Source organism: Lissotriton helveticus, chromosome 1_1 (assembly GCF_964261635.1).
Source record: "Lissotriton helveticus chromosome 1_1, aLisHel1.1, whole genome shotgun sequence".
Taxonomy (NCBI): Eukaryota; Metazoa; Chordata; class Amphibia; order Caudata; family Salamandridae; genus Lissotriton; species Lissotriton helveticus.
In genome coordinates, this window is record NC_136057.1 from 1,070,934,262 (window position 1) to 1,070,953,982 (window position 19,721).

At 42.8% G+C, this 19,721-nt stretch overlaps 1 pseudogene; it reads right to left on the reverse strand.

Moving 5' to 3' along the window:
- Positions 1 to 10,301: 10,301 nt before the first annotated feature.
- On the reverse strand, positions 10,302 to 12,970 carry LOC144763454 (uncharacterized; annotated as a pseudogene).
- Between the last annotated feature and the right edge of the window lie 6,751 nt (positions 12,971 to 19,721).

Consider the following 19,721-nt stretch of genomic DNA (forward strand, 5'->3'; position numbering starts at 1 on the left):
TCAACTCCAGACTCTGCGACACAGTTTTAATGTTGTTTTCTCTCTCTTTCTCTCTCTCACTCTCTGTGACATCATTTCTCTTTCTCTCTTAAACTTATAGACTCTGCTGTCTGCACATGTAGAAGAACAGCCTAACTCAAGTTGTGAATTCAACTGGCCGAAGCGTTTGGCCGCACTGTTTATACAACAGTAAGCACCGAGGCCTAGATTTACAAAGCATTCATAGCAATGCATTAGAAATAAGTCGGCATAACAGGCGTCAGTAACGCAGAAGGCACTTCCCTATAGACACCACTTGAACGCGCCAGTATAACAGAACTGAAATGTACGAGGCACACTGCACAAGAAAAAAGCATAGAATTACCAAGACTTGTAATTCTTTAACTCATTTTCTCACATCTACATAATTCTAAACTCTAATTTTCTTTTTTGTTTTGCAGATTACCAATCGGACATTTTTTGGTGTCCATTTAACAATGTGTTTATAATATTGTTTGTTGTTAAAGTTATTTTTCTAGTTGCTTCTAATATAGTTATAATTGAGTTTCGTTTACATTTATTGTTTTAATAAAAGTTAAATAAAAAAAACTACATACTTCTTTATTTTGTGGGGGGGTATGACGATCCACAATAAAAACAATGTTGAAATACTATAGTAAGATATTCAAGACTAGGATTGAAAACTACTGAGTTCTAAGTAACAGATAAATTAAAAATAACAGTGAAAAACTACTAAAATGGCAGTGGACGGAGTACGTAATCAACGTTTGGCGCCTCAGCACTACCTTTCAAATAAATATAGAAAAAATATGATTATTAATATATTATAAAAGTACAGCAGCGGATGACACACACGACCCGGCAAAAGAAAGCGACAAATGTAGTACCTGAAATAAAGAAAGGTTTGCTTGTTGAACTTGAAGAAAAAGAAGACAATGTGGGCTTCGAAACGAGTCTGCGCATGCGTAGAGAGTACAAACACTACACAAAAAAGGGAAAGTTTTACATACTATAATAGAAATGAAGGGGCATATTATCAACAAAAGGCGATACATTATCGCTACGTTTATCGGCAGGAAACGGCCGATAAAGCGGCGATAATGGCCTTGATAATGGGCACTAGTAAAATTCCCATAGCAGCCCAGGTTCTGATGTTAACCTGGGCTGCTATGGTTATTCACAAGGGCATATTCTCAAGCCCATTATCGCCGCTTTATCTGCAGTTTCCTGCCGATAAAAGTGGAGATAATGTATCGCCTTTTGTTGATAATATGGCCCATTGCTCTTTTTTTTGACCAGTGAACTTAGGTGCATATTATCAAGGACCGGTGTTAAAATTATCGCTGTTTTATTGGCAAGAAACTGCAGATAAAACGGCGATAATGAGCTTGATAATACAGCCTTGTTATTTCCCATAGAAGCCCATGTTAACACCAGAACATCGGCTTCTATTGAAATTAGCAAGGACGTATTATCAAGCCCACCCTCCCAACATTAATAAAAAAAAACAGACAATGCAGGTACCCGGAGCTGGTCGATCATTTTACATATTACTGCCCTAGTAAGGTGGCGTTCCACGCGACATGTACTGGGAGAGAAAGAGAGAGAGCTCAAAACATATCTTTTTTTTTAAAAAGACCCGAGGGGTGCCGCTCCCCGAGACTGCGGGGAGTAGGACCGTAACCCCCGTATACTTCAAAATAAAACAAGAGGAGTGCCGTTCCCCAGTGCTCGGGGCACCTTACAAACCCCCATTATGCAAAAAATGTGCCCCCGTAATTTGCCCCCCCGGGACCTAATGAATAAAACGGACTACTAGATTTTTTCACCTTTTCCACCGCGTACAAGTACTGCACAAGTACCCCGCCATTTTTTATTACAAAATAAATAAATATTGAGCCTAAAGATCCATGTACCACCCCCTGAGCAAGACTATACGGTCAGAATGCTTTTACCATGCCCCCTTTCCTTATTTCTCAACTTTATTTTACAGTTTTCTTGGGACTCTGCTCTCCCGACAAACAAGATGGCTGCCAACACTTCCTGGTTTGGAGTATTGACAGCCAATCAGCATGCAGCTCATGCTCGTAATTGTACGGATTTCCGTACGACGCGTACACAGCGATTTTTCTTTTTTTTTAAATAAATAAAAAATAGAGCCTAAACATCCATGTACAACCCCCTGAGCAAGCCTAGAGGTTCAGAATGTTTCTAGCCTGCCCTCTTCCCTTATTTCTCAACTTTGTTTTACTGTTTTCTTGTGACTCGGTTCTACCGAGGCACAAGATGGCCAACAACACTTTCTGGTTTCGAGTGTTGACAGACAGTTCACAGCCAATCAGCATGCAGCTCGCGCTCGTAATTGAACGGATTTCCGTACGCTTGCTGCACTCCGTCTCTAGAAATCGCTATGATTTTAATTGTAATTTTCTCAGAAACTACTGAACGGATTTACACTATTTTGCAAAAAGCACAATCTGCAAACCGAACTCTACCTCTCTGCCAAAGTTCGTGTGATTCCGTTCAGCCGTTCGGGCTGTAACCCTGGCTAAAGGTCCCTATGGAAAATTGCATAGGGAAAACACGTTTTGGGACCCCCCTTTTCTCGGCCCCCACTTGACAAATCACCCCCAAACTTTCAGGGAAGGAGCGGAACCGAGCAGGCCATTTTCTTCGAGACATTCACGAAGATTCGTCCACCGGCGCCAAAGTTATTTCAAATAGAATGTTGTGGATTTCCTATGGAAACTAGGTCCTAACTATAACTACCTACTGCCAGTAGGTAATATATATATACATATATATATACAATGTGATCCAGCAGATCTTGAGAGCGCTCTCCAGTGTGTGCTCAGCCCAGGGGTCGGATCCAGACCCACAAAATCACTTTTTTCCACAAAAGGAGCGGCACAACCAGATTATTTTTGAAGCCTTTTAATCAGAGCTTCACCCACCAACGCGTTTCAGCCACACAAGGCTTTGCTCACGGTCCATGAGCAAAGCCTTGTGTGGCTGAAACGCGTTGTTGGGGTGAAGCTCTGATTAAAAGGCTTCAAAAATAATCTGGTTGTGCTGCTCCTTTTGTGAAAAAAAAAATATATATATATAGATATAGATATAGATATAGATATATATATAGATATAGATTTATAGATATTCACTGAAAAAACCATAGGTTTCACACAAGTTATAGTTAAACATTTGCATTTAAAAAACCTTAGAAATTCACTGAAAAACCATCAGTGATGTCATGAGTGATGTCACTGACCATGTCATGAGTGATGTAATATATGACATCATCAGCAGTGCATTGCGGGCGCGTGAGTTATAGTTAACTATAACGGGGGAATTTCAATGGTTTTGAATGAGTGAAATTTCCAGCTAACTATAACATGTGTGAAACCTATGTTTTTTCAGTGAATTTCTAAGGTTTTTTTAAATGCTAATTTGTAACTATAACGCAGGTGAAACCTATGCTTTTTTCAGTGAATTTCTAAGGTTTTTTAAACGCTCATTTTTAACTATAACGTGGCTGAAACCTATGGTTTTTTCAGTGAATTTCAAAGGTTTTGTAAGTGATAATTTTTAAATGTATAAATTGTTATATGTTTTATACTGATTTACTACATTATTTTAAATTATTTATTTTTATATATTTTATTTGTTTAATTACATTACATCTGTCACTCTTTCACAAGGATGATGAAATCAGTGATGTCATCAGTGATGTCATTCGAGATGTCATCAGTGATGTCATGAGTGATGTCACTGACCATGTCATGAGTGATGTAATATGTGTCGTCATCAGCAGTCCATTGCGGGCGCGCAAATTATAGTTAACTATAACGGGGGAATTTCAATGGTTTTGTATGAGTGAAATGTTCAGCAAACTATAACATGTGTGAAACCTATGGTTTTTCAGTGAATTTCTAAGGTTTTTTAAATGCTAATTTTTAACTATAACGTGGCTGAAACCTATGGTTTTTTTCAGTGAATTTCAAAGGTTTTGTAAATGATAATTTTTAAATGTATAAATTGTTAATTTTTTTTACTGATTTACTACATTATTTTAAATTATTTATTTGTATGTATTTTTTAAATTACATAACATATTTTTTATATAAATTCAAAAATAAATGTTTTTAAAAATATTGAAATTGTAATATATATTTTTTATATATTTTTTTAATGTATATATATTTTATATAGCAGACAATGATATCCTATGTTATCACACATTACCTCCAGAGGATTTATCTCTCACCAAATGCAGTTGTAACTCCCCCCCACTCGCCCGTTCTAAACCTCCTAGAAAACGTCAGACCAAGGCTAAATCCTCTGAACATCTGGAAAACTTAACTGGCTTTCTTATCAATGCCAGATCCCTTATTAAAAACAAAATCACTTTTAATGATTTTGTAACACAAAGGAAACCTTCCTTGGTCTTTATTACAGAGACCTAGGGATCTACCTCGACCGGTCCTGATCTATTAGAGGCTATTCCTGATGGCTATGCCCTGACTAGAATGGACCGTATTGATCGTAGGGGTGGAGGACAGGAAATATTGTTCAAGGATTGCTTCACCTGCTGTATCGACCCCCTCTCCTCCTCCACTGAGAATTATGAGGCATTACATTTCACCATTCAGCTAGCTCCCTCTGTTTCCTTTGCTGGCATCCTTTGCTATAGGTCCCCAGGTCCAAGAACTAATTTCTGTCATAATTTATTTACCTTACTAGAACATTTTATTAGCAAGCCCAATTTCACTCTCCTAGGTGATTTCAATTTCCATCTGGAACTACTAGAGGATAACAACACTAAAGTTTTAACAGAGGGTCTAACTTCCTGTGGACTTAACCAACTAGTCGATGGTTCGACTCACGCCGCTGGACACACCCTAGATGGCATTTTCTCCAACGATACCAGACTGGGGATCGGTATTCCGATTCCCCTGTCCTGGTCGGACCATTCGGCTATTCCTTTCCATCTCACTATTACTCCTTCCTGTTTGGACCCAAACAATAAAAAAGGATGGGAGACTAGGAGGAACTATAATAACATATCTAATACTACACTCGCTCCCTTCCTGAAAGACTTTTATCCCCCCTCTCGGCTTGATGCAAACGAGGCTACTATGGCTCTGTCGGCCGCTCTGCCTAATGCCCTGGATTCACTAGCACCCCTTAAAAAACACTACTCGGCCAGGAAGAGCCCCTCGTCACCCTGGTTCTCGGAACATGTAAGATCACTGCGGCAGAAATGTAGACAGAAGGAAAGAGCTTGGTATGCCCACCCGGACTCCCTGAGGAAAAACTCACATAAGTTCGCCTTGAGAGAATATAAAAAACCTATTGATGAAGAAAAAAAGAACTACTTTAACAAAGTTACAACCTCATTGAAATCCTCTAGGGAACTTTTCAAAATTATTGACACCTTGGCCACTCCCAAAACAACTGAATCAGTTAATGAGTCGCAAGAGCTCTGCGACGACATAGCGGGATTCTTCCACTCTAAAATCTCGGATATTTACATTTCTCCCAAATCCCTTAATACCTCACTAGATGTCAATAGTACATCTCTGCCTTCTCCCTCTCCCCCCTCATACACGGAATTCACTGATTCTGATTCCAAACTGCCAAACCTCTCCTGTTTCCCTCACTTGTCGCATGAGGATCTAAATCCTCTTCTCGATACCACTAAGTCTTGCTCCCCTCTCGATCCCTGCCCTTTGAAAATCTTGAAAGCCTGCAGAGAGTCTGTTCTCCCTCCCCTCCTACAAGTTATGAATATGGCCATTGATGAGGGATCTTTTCCAATCCCTTGGAAATCGGCAGTTGTAAAGCCCCTTCTAAAGAAACCTTCACTCAATCCAGAAGTCTTAAAAAACTTCTGGCCAATATCTCTGCTCTCAGCCCCAGCAAAGATGCTTGAGGCTCACCTTAACTCTCATCTGACCACATATCTAGAGAAATCGGGTCTTCTTGACATCTCCCAGCATGGGTTCCGTGCTGCTCACAGCACCGAGTCCGCCCTCACTGTCATGGCTAATAACATCTGAACTGAGGTTGACAGAGGGCGGACAACCCTGCTGGTGCTCCTCGATCTTACGGCAGCTTTTGATACCCTATCGCCTTCGATCCTGGTCGACAGGCTGAAGGGGATAGGGGTGAGGGGAAGTGCCCTAAGTCTCTTGTCTTCTTTTCTTTCGCAGCGACAGCAAAGGGTCCAACTTGGTGGCTTCCTATCCTCCTCCCATAATGTGCAATGTGGGGTACCTCAGGGCTCTGCCCTGAGTCCCCTGTTATTCAACATCTATGTAACCCCACTTGCCGAGGTGATAAGATCTTTTGGGTACCAAATTCTGTCTTATGCTGTCGATACCCAAATTATCATCTCCACTACCTCACCGATCACTGAGGCCGCTGCCAAATTTCGAACTTGTATGGAGGCGGTCTCTCAGTGGATGGTGCGCAATTACTTGAAGCTCAACGGTGAGAAGACGGAGGTCCTAGTCTTTGGAGGAAATCCCAACATCTGGTCCAAGGACTGGTGGCCTCCCTCTTTGGGAGATTGTCCCCAACCCACCAATTCGGCCAGGAACCTTGGAGTTCTTTTTGACTCTGCCCTCTTCTTTAACCATACGCATGCTAAAAAAGATTGCTCCCTACTTGTCATCGGATGCTCGCAAGCAGTCTACTGTCGCCCTGGTATCTTCCAGGCTTGACTATTGCAATGCGTTGTATGGAGGCATCAACAAGAAAGCCCTCCATCGTCTTCAGATGGTTCAAAACTCTGCCGCTAGGATGGTTTTAAACCTTCCAAGGCGATCATCTGCAACCCAGGCCAGAAAGGATCTTCATTGGCTACCCATACATGCCAGGATTTCCTTTAAGCTTATATGTCTGGCCCACAGAGCCGTGTTCTGCTCTGGCTCCGATGGTATAAAGGCCCTGGTTAGTTCCTACTCTCCCAAAAGAACCCTTCGATCATCCTCAAGAAACTTGCTTGCGGCCCCCAGATTCAAAAAGGCGAAATGGGGAGGAAGAGCCTTTTCCACTCTGGCCCACAAATTGTGGAATAACCTCCCCCCCGAGCTTTCCAACCAACCTTCCCTGACTACGTTCCGGAAGCTCTTGAAGACTTGGCTCTTCTCTCAGGCCTATTATTAAACTTTTAAACTCATGGTCACTCATTGTCTGTCTATGAAATTTTATATATATACTCTATGTCTTAGTCTGCACCTTGATGCCCTTTGGGCTAAGTTTGCGCATTATAAATTATCCTTCATTCATTCATTAATTAAGTAATTCATTCATTCATTCTATGGAAGGAAATTCAAGTTACTGTAACTACGATTAGAATTACTTTTCAGGATCAGTAGAGGGCTGAAAGATGCAGCAATGAGTTCTCTCCTCAAAACAGCTGAGTAAATTGGAATTCGTAGTTCGGCTGATTTTTGAGGAATTGTTTTAAGTTCCAAAACTCCATTCTTAGTAGAATTTCCAAGTAAAACATGTCAATGTTAGCCTATGGAAGGAAATTCAAGTTACTGTAAGTATGTTTACATTTACTTTTCAGGGTCCGTCCTGGGCTCAAAGATGCAGCACTGACGTCTACCGTGATAACAGGTGAGTAAATCGGAATTCGTAGTTCGGCTGATTTTACAGGAATTTTTTTAACTTCCAAAACTCCACACTTAGAAAAATGTCCATTTGAAACCAGTCAATGTTAGCCTGTGCACTGTTAACTCACTCTACCTTTTTCTCACTGTTGTGCCTCTGCTGTGACCCAGAGAACGCCCTGAGACCGTGCCTGCTTATGTTCTTTGTGAAAAACGTTCTTAACGGTAGCAGCATCATCTTTTTAGTGTGTAGGAACACACAGCCTATGTCCACACGTGCTGTATACTAGGTGGTGCGAAGGCGAGAGGTGAAAATGTAAGATTGCACGTAATGACCAGCCCCTGCTTAAAGCAGGTAGTGCAAGAACAGAGAGGAGAACGACTCACCATCGATGACAGCCCAAAACCAAGACTTACAAAGGGTGGAGCAACTATCTAAAGAATCAGGATGGATAAGAGTTTAGTCTTACATCGTTGTGAAATATGGAGAAAGTCTGAAAAGTAGCGAAGTACAGGAAGGATGTTCCTCAGATGAGAGATTGGATGGACAACATTTTGAACAAAGGGATATTCTATGAAACTGTGGATGATAGTGGAGGTTCTGGAAAGCTGTGGAGGATGGATGCAACATTAGGAGCTTGTATGCAGTGTGGAAGTAATATTCTGTGAATTGTAAAGAGTGTAACAATTCTGTAGGTTGCTGAAGGATAGGAGCAAGTTCTGTAGTGTCAGAGCACACGAGCAACTTCTGTATTGTTGTGAAAGATGTGAGAGTAGTTATTTGGATTTGTGAGGAATAGAAGCGAGGTCTATGGAACTAGGAAGGATGCAAGAGGAGCTCAAGAAAGCTGCTAACGGTGTTCTGAGCAGTTGCGAGGGATGGGGGGAATTCTGTGCAACTGTTAAGGAAACTGAACAAATGGAGGTGACTCAAGAGCTGTAAAAGGCAGCAGATGTGGGGAAACAGAAGACATTCTGCAAATTAGTTAGGGGAGTTATGCATAGTTGTAAAACATGGGAGGACATTTTTGTATATTTTGAAGGTGTAGATTTGTGATGAATGGGAAGTGTGGGAAGTGTGCTCTACACTTTTTAAGGATGGGGAAGTGCTATGAAGTTGAGAAAGGGTAGAAAGAGTTTGTAAAGATGCAAGAGCAGTTCTGCAGTTTTGAAACATGCAACAGTTCTGTATAGTTGTGAAGGATGAGAGGTAGGAGATAGAGTGCGGCACGCTAACCCCTGGGGTCATCTTGGTGCCGAGTACCAGAGGTGGTACTCACTTACTTTATCGACTTCGGAAGGATGAAGGGCTGAGTGGTCACACCGGAATTGAAACCTGTGACAAGGAGGTCAAAGGGACATTCCTGTCCTGGTCAGAAGATAACCGAGAGAAGTAAGTGTGGCAACTACTTGACCCGAAGGAGGTCAGCAAGGGAAGCATTGAGATGCTGTTCAAAGTAGCACTGTATCTTCCTGGCCTGACAGGGTGGGTGAGCTGAAAGCGGAAATGTAACAACGCCAGCACTTGGTGTCCCAGGGGGTCTGATCGCTATTGAGAGGTGCCTGTAGTCACCAATTCAAAGTAGTGTGTCACTGCAGTGAAGAGGTGAAACTCTCCATTTCAAACGAAAGAACTGGAAGCACACAGTGTCTGACAACACCAGCCCATTTAAAGCAGGCGAACAAGGGACGTCAGTGCAAACCGGCAATATCACTCTGACTCCAGGGCTCACTGTGGACTGCAGATCATGAGACTGAATCCAGCAATATCACTCTGACTTCAGGGCTCACTGTAGCCTGCAGATCACGAGACTGAATCCACCAATGTCACTCGATGACTTCAGTGATCACTGTGGCGGGAGTGCAGATCACGAGACTGAATCCGGTAATAGCACTCAGTGACTTCAGGGCTCAATGTGGTCTGCAGATTTCGAGCCGAATCTGGCAATGACCGTCTCAGCCCTTCATCCTTCTGTTGTAAATAGGCTGGGAATCATTACAGCTGGTTATGGTATGTCGTGATACTGTCACAAAGCTCACTTTGAGGGGCCCTCCTCTGACAGACGCCCGTGTTTGCCAGAGCACCAGAGGAGAGTGTGTCCGCATCAGAGGAGAGGTGTCCGCAGCAGGAGTCAGGACAGGTTTAGGACAGAGCTAGCGAGCTATGGGGTGGGTTCACAGACGGAGACCCCCATGGCACACTTCACACTCTGCACAGGGCTGTGCATACACACTGCAAGGCACCTACAGACACTTCACAACTAACAGACAACGAATCTGGCAACTCTGGGCTACAGTTCTAGCATTTACTGAGAAACTCAAAGCAGCGCCATTTTAAAAAGACAGAGGTCAGTCCCCCTAGAAAGTACAGCAAATGAGATTCTTCACTGGTGACGTTTGGCCAATGAGAGTTGCTCTAATTTTGATAGCGAGGCTTGGAATGCAAACAGTGCCGGAAAGATTGACGTATCCATCTTCGGGTTGAGAGATGATTGAAGTTTGAGCTAGAGAGATTGGAAGTGGAAATGCGATGCGAGATTTTTCGGCTCCAACTCCCAGTCTTGGTCATTGATTTAATTAAATTGTTGCTGGATGGATATCGAAAATTGGTGGTCTAGGAGTGACAGCAGAGAGGGACGGTGTCGCAATAGTAGAGGCACAAGGAACGGAATTTGGCAGTCAACTTACACATTTATTATTGCAACTTTGTTTCCTCTGTGCCATTTCGACTACCAACTTCACACACTCGCTTAGTAAGCAAGTGACAGCACTCTTATGCTTCTGGGGGCCCTGCAGTGTCTGTAAGCACTGTCCTGTCTTTATATCCCAGATCTTCACAGTGGAGTCGGCATTTCCTGAGACGAGGGTGTTGTCCCGCAGCTCCATCCCACTGGTCAGGGACTGATGACCCATAAGCGTGTGCAAACAATTTCCACATTCCACATCCCAGACACGGATAAAGGTGTCCAAGGAGCCGCTCCCAATATGTTCCCCATCAAACTGCAAGGAGTAGACTCTGTTGGTGTGTCCTTGCAGAGTGTGAATTCAAGTCTCTGTCTCCGGGCCCCAGACCTTCACAGTGTAATCATAAGCACCGCTAACCACCTTCTTGCCATCGTACTGCACTCAGCGAACAGCAGCCACATGACCCATAAGTACATGCAGACACTGTCCAGTCTCAATGTCCCAGAGCCTCAGGGTGGCATCACGTGAGCCGCTAACAACCCTGCTTGCATGAAGGTGCATACAGCGCACTGTGGATGTATGCCCATACATGGTGTGGATGCACTCGCCAGAGTCTGTGTTCCAGACCTTCAGCGTCCTGTCTGTGGAGCCACTAATCACTATATTATCTCTCATCTGAGAGGACCAGACGTCGCCTGTGTGCCCCACCAATGTCTGAACACACTCTCCTGTGATAGCAGACCAAACCTTTAGCATGTTGTCATCAGACCCGCTAACTATCCGGTTCCCACAGAACTGAAGACAAGTTATGATGTGATCATCATGTCCCTTTAGCACCTTAGGGGGCCTGATGTCCCCGCTTCGCCAGGTCATATCTATCTTGTGCTGCCTCATGAAACCACATTTCCTGGACTGTACATGAAACCAGGTGTCAGCATCCTCCGCCGTCTCAGGTTGAGGGGCTCATCAATTCCTTCATCTCTGCATTTTTCCCGCCATAGCAAATTGTCCTCAGCCAGGATCCTCCAGTAGCGGCAGGTCTGAGCGGCTCGCTGAAGGTCCCGGGGCTCTAAGAAGGATAGTACGTACAGGGCAAGCTCTTTGGGTAGTAAAGAGATGAAATCCAATGCGATAGCGAAACATATGGAGAAAGAACATGAAAGTCGGTGGGAATGTCTCAAATTCTGGGCCATAGAACAAGTGCCATTAAGTTTCATATTCATTAGAGAGCCTCCTGTTTTCATATCATCATCATTATGAACGTGTGCAAATATAATATTAAACTGCAAACAAAAAGTAAATAAAATGTTTACAAATCATCGGCTTGCTGACTGTCATGGCATCTAATACATAAAGAAAACACATAAATAGTGTACGGTATATGATCACTTTGTTGTGTGGCATCATAAGTTCATTTTTGCCAAAAAATAATAGTAATAATGAATTAGTGTGAAATGTTATCAAAAAAGTCTCGGGGAGAGCAGCGAACTCGTCAGTAGCTGAAACCCACGGCAAAAGATGCACGTACTGGTTGAGCTACGCCCTCGTTCACACGAAAAGCAGTCTGATAGGCAATATAGACAGGTTTACAAGCATGCAACCCAAGTGGGTACAGGCGATATGAGTAAATACCTAAACATACCAGTGCACTTCTCAGTAAACATATGATTGAGACGCCCAAGTGCGCCATAATAAAAACTTATAAAAAATAGCCTACCATGTGACACTGTCTGGATATTTAGACATATATCAATAAACAAATACACTACTGATCAAGATTTGGCTAGCTAGCAGCTTATTTCACCCTAGTGGGTAAAAATAACCAGTGTACTAAATGCCTAATGCGGGATCTTATACAAACTCATAACAATGTACAAATTACATATTGTTTCGGCCTCAGGGGCCAGCATTTACATAACATTGTAAATCACGTTGGAACTGTGGCTCGATGACTTGCATCATATACTTGATTTGAGATGGTTCACAGCGATTGATGAGCTCATCCAATGCTAGCAACCTCTCAGGACCGGTCCACTTCTGAAAGGTCCGCAGCCAGTCCTGCAGCTCTGCTGGAGGGGCGGTGGAAGGGATTCGTCAACGCTGATGCCCATGGTGGCATTTCGCAGGTCCCCAAATGTTGTGGCACTTTTTATGCATTGTGCTAATGACCTAAAACTGCTGTACTCTGAGCCTTTGCATAAATTCTTTCCAGGAGATAGGGCTCTCACATCGACACCATTCTCAGATTTTCGTTTCGTCTTGGGCCGAACATGACAAATGAGGTTCCCCTCCTCAGTACACTCCAGATAATCAATCCAGTGCTCATCCATCATATAATAGAAGTAGATGTCATTGCCATCCTCTCCATCTTCGCTCTCTTCCTCCCCTTCATCCTCTCCTCGCACGCCAGAGCGGTCAGACTCTTCCGACTCATCCTCCTCTTCCTCCCCCCAAACGGCCTGAATCTCTGACTCTTCTTCCTCCTCTCTGCCCATGCCTCTGGAATGTTCCTGAGACACGTTGCCATTCAAAGCATCTCCTGTAGAACTGGATGGCCTTGGCTGTGTGTTGTTGTGCGAGCAGCTACCCCGGCCAGTATCACCACTGCATTGCCTCTTCCGGCACGTCAGGCGGTCACTGTTAATTTCCAGAATGCGGGTGGTAATCCCCTTCACATGCAGGAGATTTTCTAAGGAGTTGAACCCCTTCAGCTCCTCTCTCTTCCGCACGATGCCCCGGGCTCTCCTCCTGTCGATACCCCTCAGCGCCCCCTCCAGCTCATTGACGCCCGCTCAGTTGATGTCCACCGCGCTCCTCCGCTGCGGCTCCGGATCCTCCATGCTCTCTCTACCCGGGGATCTACTCCAACCGCAGCCAGGAAACTTCGAGGACCTACAGGCCTCTGTGCGCATTTATTATTATTTTGTTTTAATTGAGCCTAAGTATGCCGAGTTGGAATCCCCACGTAAAAAAAAATATATATATGCAAATTTGTTTTCTATCACCATGGTACGTGTACCTACGCGAACCCTGCGATTTTTCAAAAAAATATATATTTTTGGGCCTTGGGGGTCCTTGTGGGACCCTCAGAGCAGGCCTAGGGGGTCAGGGTGTTTCTACCCTGCCCCCTTTGCGTGTTTTCCACCTTTGTTTCCCTGCTTTCTTGTGCCTCAGTCTACCGAGGCACAAGATGGCTGCCAACACTTTCTGGTTTAGAGTGTTGACAGTTAGTTGACAGCCAATTAGCATTCAGCTCATGCTCGGGAAGGTACAGAGTAGAGTAAGCTTACAGTAAGCTCACCGTAACACCTGCAATATATATCTATGATTTTACTTATGATTTTCTCACAAACTACTCAATGGATTTACACCATTCAACAGAAAGTGTGATCTGCGAACAGAACTCTACCTTTTTGCCAAGTTTGGTGTAATTCCGTTCAGCCGTTCGGTCTGTAGCCCTGGCTAAAGGTCCTATGGGAAATTGCATGGGGAAAACACGTTTTGGGACCCCCCTTTTTTCTCGGCCCCCACTTCACGAAACACCCCCAACTTTCAGGGAAGGAGCAGGCCATTTTCTTGGAGAAATTCGCAAAGATTTGTCCACCGGCGCCAACTTTTTTCCAAATAGAATGTTGTGGCTTTCCTGTGGAAACTAGGTTTTAACTATAACTACCTACCTGCAACCGCCAGTAGGTAATATAATATATATATATATATCCAGACGACTGCCAGTAGGTAATATATATATATATATATATATATATATATGTCCAGAAATCCTTCCTCAAAGAAAAAGGCAGAGGCCACAATATGGGGACAGTAGAAGTCTCTTTAATGTAGGTACAGCAAAATCAACGGGCGTATGCATTTCGGCCGTGTGGCCTCGTCAGCGCCCAGAGTGTGACGGGGGATGAGGTGAGTTGAAATGCTGCTTTAGGTAAACGCCCCAATTTAAAGTGCTAGTAAACTCCACCTGCTGTTCAATCTATCATGGCGGAGTGCACTTCAAGTCCCAACATGCAATGTTCGTGCAGGGACCACCGCAGGGATGCGGAACCAGGAAAACCCACAAGCAGCTCTCACCAAGTGTCCCGAGCTGCCATCCACATCAGCGAGGCCTCTGGTGTCTCCAAAACCGCACAACCACCAACAACCAGAATGTTATCCACGGGGGCGAGTACAGCAGTGTGTCCCGCCCAAAGCGAAGTGCAGTGACTCCGACACCGCTTACATTCCTCCAGCTGAGTAGTGGTGGGCTCAGTCTCTTCGATAAACGGAGCAAGGTAGGTTTTGCCAAGGCAGAACAGCGCCGGCGTGGACCTCTCCCTAAGTGTGCAGGGACCTCTGAAGCACGTCGCAGGCTCACCGTGCGTAATATGTCCAGAAATCCTTCCTCAAAGAAAAAGGCAGAGGCCACAATATGGGGACAGTAGAAGTCTCTTTAATGTAGGTACAGCAAAATCAATGGGCGTATGCATTTCGGCCGTGTGGCCTCGTCAGCGCCCAAAGTGTGACGGGGGATGAGGTGAGTTGAAATGCTGCTGTAGGTAAACGCCCCAATTTAAAGTGCTAGTAAACTCCACCTGCTGGTCAATCTATCATGGCGGAGTGCACTTCAAGTCCCAACATGCAATGTTCATGCAGGGACCACCGCAGGGATGCGGAACCAGGAAAACCCACAAGCAGCTCTCACCAAGTGTCCCGAGCTGCCATCCACATCAGCGAGGCCTCTGGTGTCTCCAAAACCGCACAACCACCAACAACCAGAATGCTATCCACGGGGGCGAGTACAGCAGTGTGTCCCGCCCAAAGCGAAGTCATGAGTGATGTCACTGACCATGTCATGAGTGATGTAATATGTGACGTCATCAGCAGTGCATGGCACGCGCAAGTTATAGTGAGTCCAACTAACTATAACATGGGAATTTCATTGGTTTTATGCCAGTAAAATTTCTAGCTAACTATAACTGGTGTGAAACCTATGGTTTTTTCAGTGAATTTAATAGGTTTTTTAAATGCTAATTCCTAACTATAACTGGTGTGAAACCTATGGTTTTTTCAGTGAATTTCAATGTTTTGTTAATAGCAAATCTTTATAAATATAGAAAGTGAAAAATTTTAAAACGAATTTTATATTGTATAAATATGTTAAAAAAATAAATATTTTTTTTATTTTTAACCCGGGGGCGCTCCCGGGGCGCGTACCGGTGAACGCACGGGTAAGTGCAATATTATGGCGCGCCCCGGGGCGCGTACCGGAGAGCGTCCCGGGAGCGCTATTGCCGCGAACGAAAACAACATCGTGACGTATCGCGTACACGCATGATGCGTCATATGACGCACAGCGTAATCGCAACCGAAAGCACGCGATCGCATACGATCGTGAAACGTCCTGACGCGCTTACGCTACGCACCCGCGGGCGCGCCCCGGAGCGCGACTAAGGGCGCGCACCGGGGCGCGTAGAGTAAGCGCATCGGGTCATGTGACTTGAAAATAACACTTTCTATTGGTGCAGAACAGTTTTGCTTTCTAAATGAGTAATGCCTGGGTCTTGTGACCAGCCTGGGTCTTGTGACCTGAAAATAACACTTTCTATTGGTGCAGAACAGTTTTGGTTTCCAAATGAGTAAATCCTTGGTCTTGTGACCTGAAAATAACACTTCTGATTGGTTCAGCACAGTTTTTTTTTTCCAAATGATAAAAAAACCCACCTTTCTTCCTTACTCTGACTTTGTCCTTTGACTGAGGAAGACCTGTTTCATCTACAGAGACAATTGACGATCTACTGTAGCAGCAACAGCTGGAGCATCTGTACCACCACCACCACCACCACCACCACCAGGAGGACCACCACAACAATACATTGGTGGTGAAGAAGAGGAGGAGGAGGAAGATGAAGATGAGGAGGGGAGCAGATGGCTGCCTGAAGAAAATAACCCATACAAGCCAAAATAACACATTGTATGGGAGTTTTTTTCACTTCCAGAGGGGAAGAAAAAAGTTAATGCAGCCAAGGTAACATGTCGAATCTGTGGTGCAGAACTCTCAAGGGGCAATCCAGATAAAAATTATTCATTTGGTAATCATACCATGATTCGGCATATGACCCGGAAACATCCTGCTAACTATTCTCGTGCAGAGATCAGGGAACTGGCCAGTCACCTCCCCCAGTGTTCAAGGACCAGCTCCAAAAAAAAAAGGAACCCAGTCAATCAGGACCTGAAAAATTAGAGATGATGCCTTGTATCCAGGAACGATTTGGTGATTTTAAAGTCACTTGTACTGGATGTGGCAAGCTTATGTCCTATGGGGAAAAGAGTATGAAGCTCATTGTCCTTGCTGGTGACAATCACGATTGCCCCAAAAAAAGAAGTAATTTTTTCAGCTTTGTGTTTTTTGCTCCAGTTGAGCCATTTTCAATTCCCTTTCTCTTTGTTTCTTCCCATAAAAAATACCAAAAAAATCTAAAACTGTTTTGAAAAGCCAAAAAAAGTACAAAATGTTAAAAAAACAATAAAAAAAATATAAAACAACACAAAGAAGAAAAAAAACAGTTCTTTTTAGAACTACCTTTCATATATAAAATTAAACCTATATTTTTAATGAATCTCTGTCAAATTTCTTTTCTTAGGGTACGCGTACCAGGGCGCGCCACCCAAAAAAATAGAAAAAAAAAATGAATGAAAGAGTTAGCATGAGGGAAGAACACAAAGAGAGTAATGTTAAGAAAAAGAGAGCTAGAGGGAGAAACACAGAGGGATTGTTTATTACATAGTTAAACACAGAAAAAGATAGGACAGAAAAAAATTGAGAATGAACGGTAGTGGCGTAACTGGGATAAATGAAGAACGGTGAGGGAGGGTAAGAAAAGACCAGTTAGTATAAGTAAAGAGGGGTGAAAGAGAGTGAAAAATTGAATTAGGATAAGAGATGGGGAGTGACAAAGACAAAGGACAGAGAAAATAAAGGTAACAGTACCTGAATGGGTTTGAGTGAAATAGCAAACAAAGATAAGTAATGCAGTTTGTGTCAGTTATAGGGAGTCAATGGGTGTAGGTCGGGGTGTCGGTGTGTAAGGTGTTTCTGTTGTTGTGGCTGTGTGGGTGTTTTGGTGTGGGTGGAGGTGAGGGTGTGTGAAGTATGTGTGAGGAGTGTATGGATATGGGGTGTATATGTGTGTGATGTATGTGTGTGTATGGAATGTGTGTGTATATGTGAAGAGTGTGTGGGGAGATTTTTTGTGTGTATGAGGCGTGTGGGTGCTGTGTATGTGTGGGGTGTATGTTAGAGGTGTGTGTATGTGTTGAGAGGGGGATGAGGTGTGTGTGTAGGAGTAAGGTAAAAAATGTAGAATAACAAAATGAATGAAAAAGCAAAGCATGGGAACAGAGAGTAAGTGAAGTAAAGAATAGGGATTGAAAGAAGTTGAATATGAGAGGAGAAATAGGGAAATTGGAGTAAACATGGAGAATAAGAATAATTGAGGGAAGCAGAGTAAAGACACTGGAGTGAGGTTGGTTGAGAAAATATTAGTAAGCTTTAAGCAAAGGGTGATGACAAACTACATTTTTTTAGTCATACTTACCATATAATAAATGTAACTTTAATTATTCTTTTTTTACTACACTTTGTATCTGTGAAAGAGAGAAGAAAAAATAAGTTATAATTAGTAAAATGTATATTTTAAAATAAAATATACAAATGAAGAGGTTAAAAATCAAAACACTGTATTTAGAAATAAAGTAAGAGTGAAGGACACAGAAAGGGAAATAAAGTAAGGTAGAAGGATAAAAAGAGAAAAAAAGAAATAGAATGAGAGCAAATTACTAAGAGTAAGGCATATAGATTCACTGACACAGAGGAAGAGAAGAACAGAGAAATGAACTGAAGGGAAGAAAGATACTAAAACAATGTGAGTTAGCAAAACTAAATCAGGAAACAGTAGTAAGTAAAAAGATAATGACTGAGACAAAAAACAGTCTAATTAAGGATGCATTTAGAAGAATGAGGATTAGAAGATAACTGAGAGTAAGTGAAGAACAGTCATAGAGTGAAAGGATGAAGGGAGAGAGGATAATATACAACGATTGAGGGAAATGGACTGAGGAAGTTAGTAGGCAGACACACTAAGAGAAAAACTGAGTGAGGTGGAGTACAATGAGTGAGAAAAGGAAATGAGTAGGGGAGCAAAAAAAGGAAAGAGAGGAGAAGACGACTAAAACAGTGGTACTGAGAGAAAATAATTTGGTGATGAAAGTAAAGAGAAGGACATTGAAAGAAAGAACATCAGGGATAGTAATAGAATCAGAGTAAAAGAAATGGGATGAAGAATGATGAGAGAGGAGCAGTGAAGTTGTTCTAAAAGAAATGATAGAAGGTAGATAAACACAAGTGAACATAAGACAAGGAGAGTGAGGCACTGAGGACATAGAGGTAGTGAACGGAAAATAGAGAGAAGAGGTCAAAAGAAAGGAGGAAACAAAGATAAGCGAGGGAGAGTGGATGAATATAGTGATAGAGTGCAACAAAACTGGTGAGCGAGTAAAGAGGAATTACTAAAAGAGCAAAGGAGGAAAATACGTAAAAGGGTAGTAAAGCAGAGAGACTGAAAGCTGAAAAGTTATGCAAGGGAGAGAGGGGATGCAGACAGTTGAAATGAGAATGAGGGGTTGTCAAAGAAGTAGAGTAAAGGAACGGAGGTTACAGAGAGTGAGAGAAAGACATTATAAGTGAGTAAAAAGAGCTGAAAGAGGATGGAAAAAGGAAAGTGAGTGTCAGACAATGGGAATACAATTTAATTTACACAATCCAAACTATAGAATAACTTGTACAACATGTTACATAGTTTATTTTTGCTGTTCTCAGAATATATTGAATTTCACTCAAAACAGTGAGTTCAAATTACTCATCATATAACAGCGGGGAAAAAAAACACAATCTAAAAGATTGTGTTTTAAAAAAAAACTTAGATACTGACAAATGACAAATGTACACTAATCTTTGATTGACTTACTTTTCCTTGAGGCCAAATAGTATATCATGGAGGTCCTTTTCTCGTTGCAAAGTACTTTGCTGTTCAGTAAAAAATCCATTTCATCGACTTTCTAGAAGAAAAGCTCCAAGAACATCTGAAATATTTTCAATATTTTCATATACTCCTTTTTTCAGTCATGACTCTTTACTCCTTCTTGCACCTTTCCATTTGGCCAAATAGTGTCAGATGTATGAGTGTATATGAGTACTCCTCCCGTCTTCATAGGCCAATTACCTTTACCTAAATTGTGGCTGTAAAAACACTAGGTATGAATTTATAAAGCCAAAAGGCAAATGTTGTTTGAAAGTCAAATGAGTGTCGTTACATTGGGTCCAACCTTTAGAAGTTTTTAAATAGCATGTGTAATGCCCTGATGTTG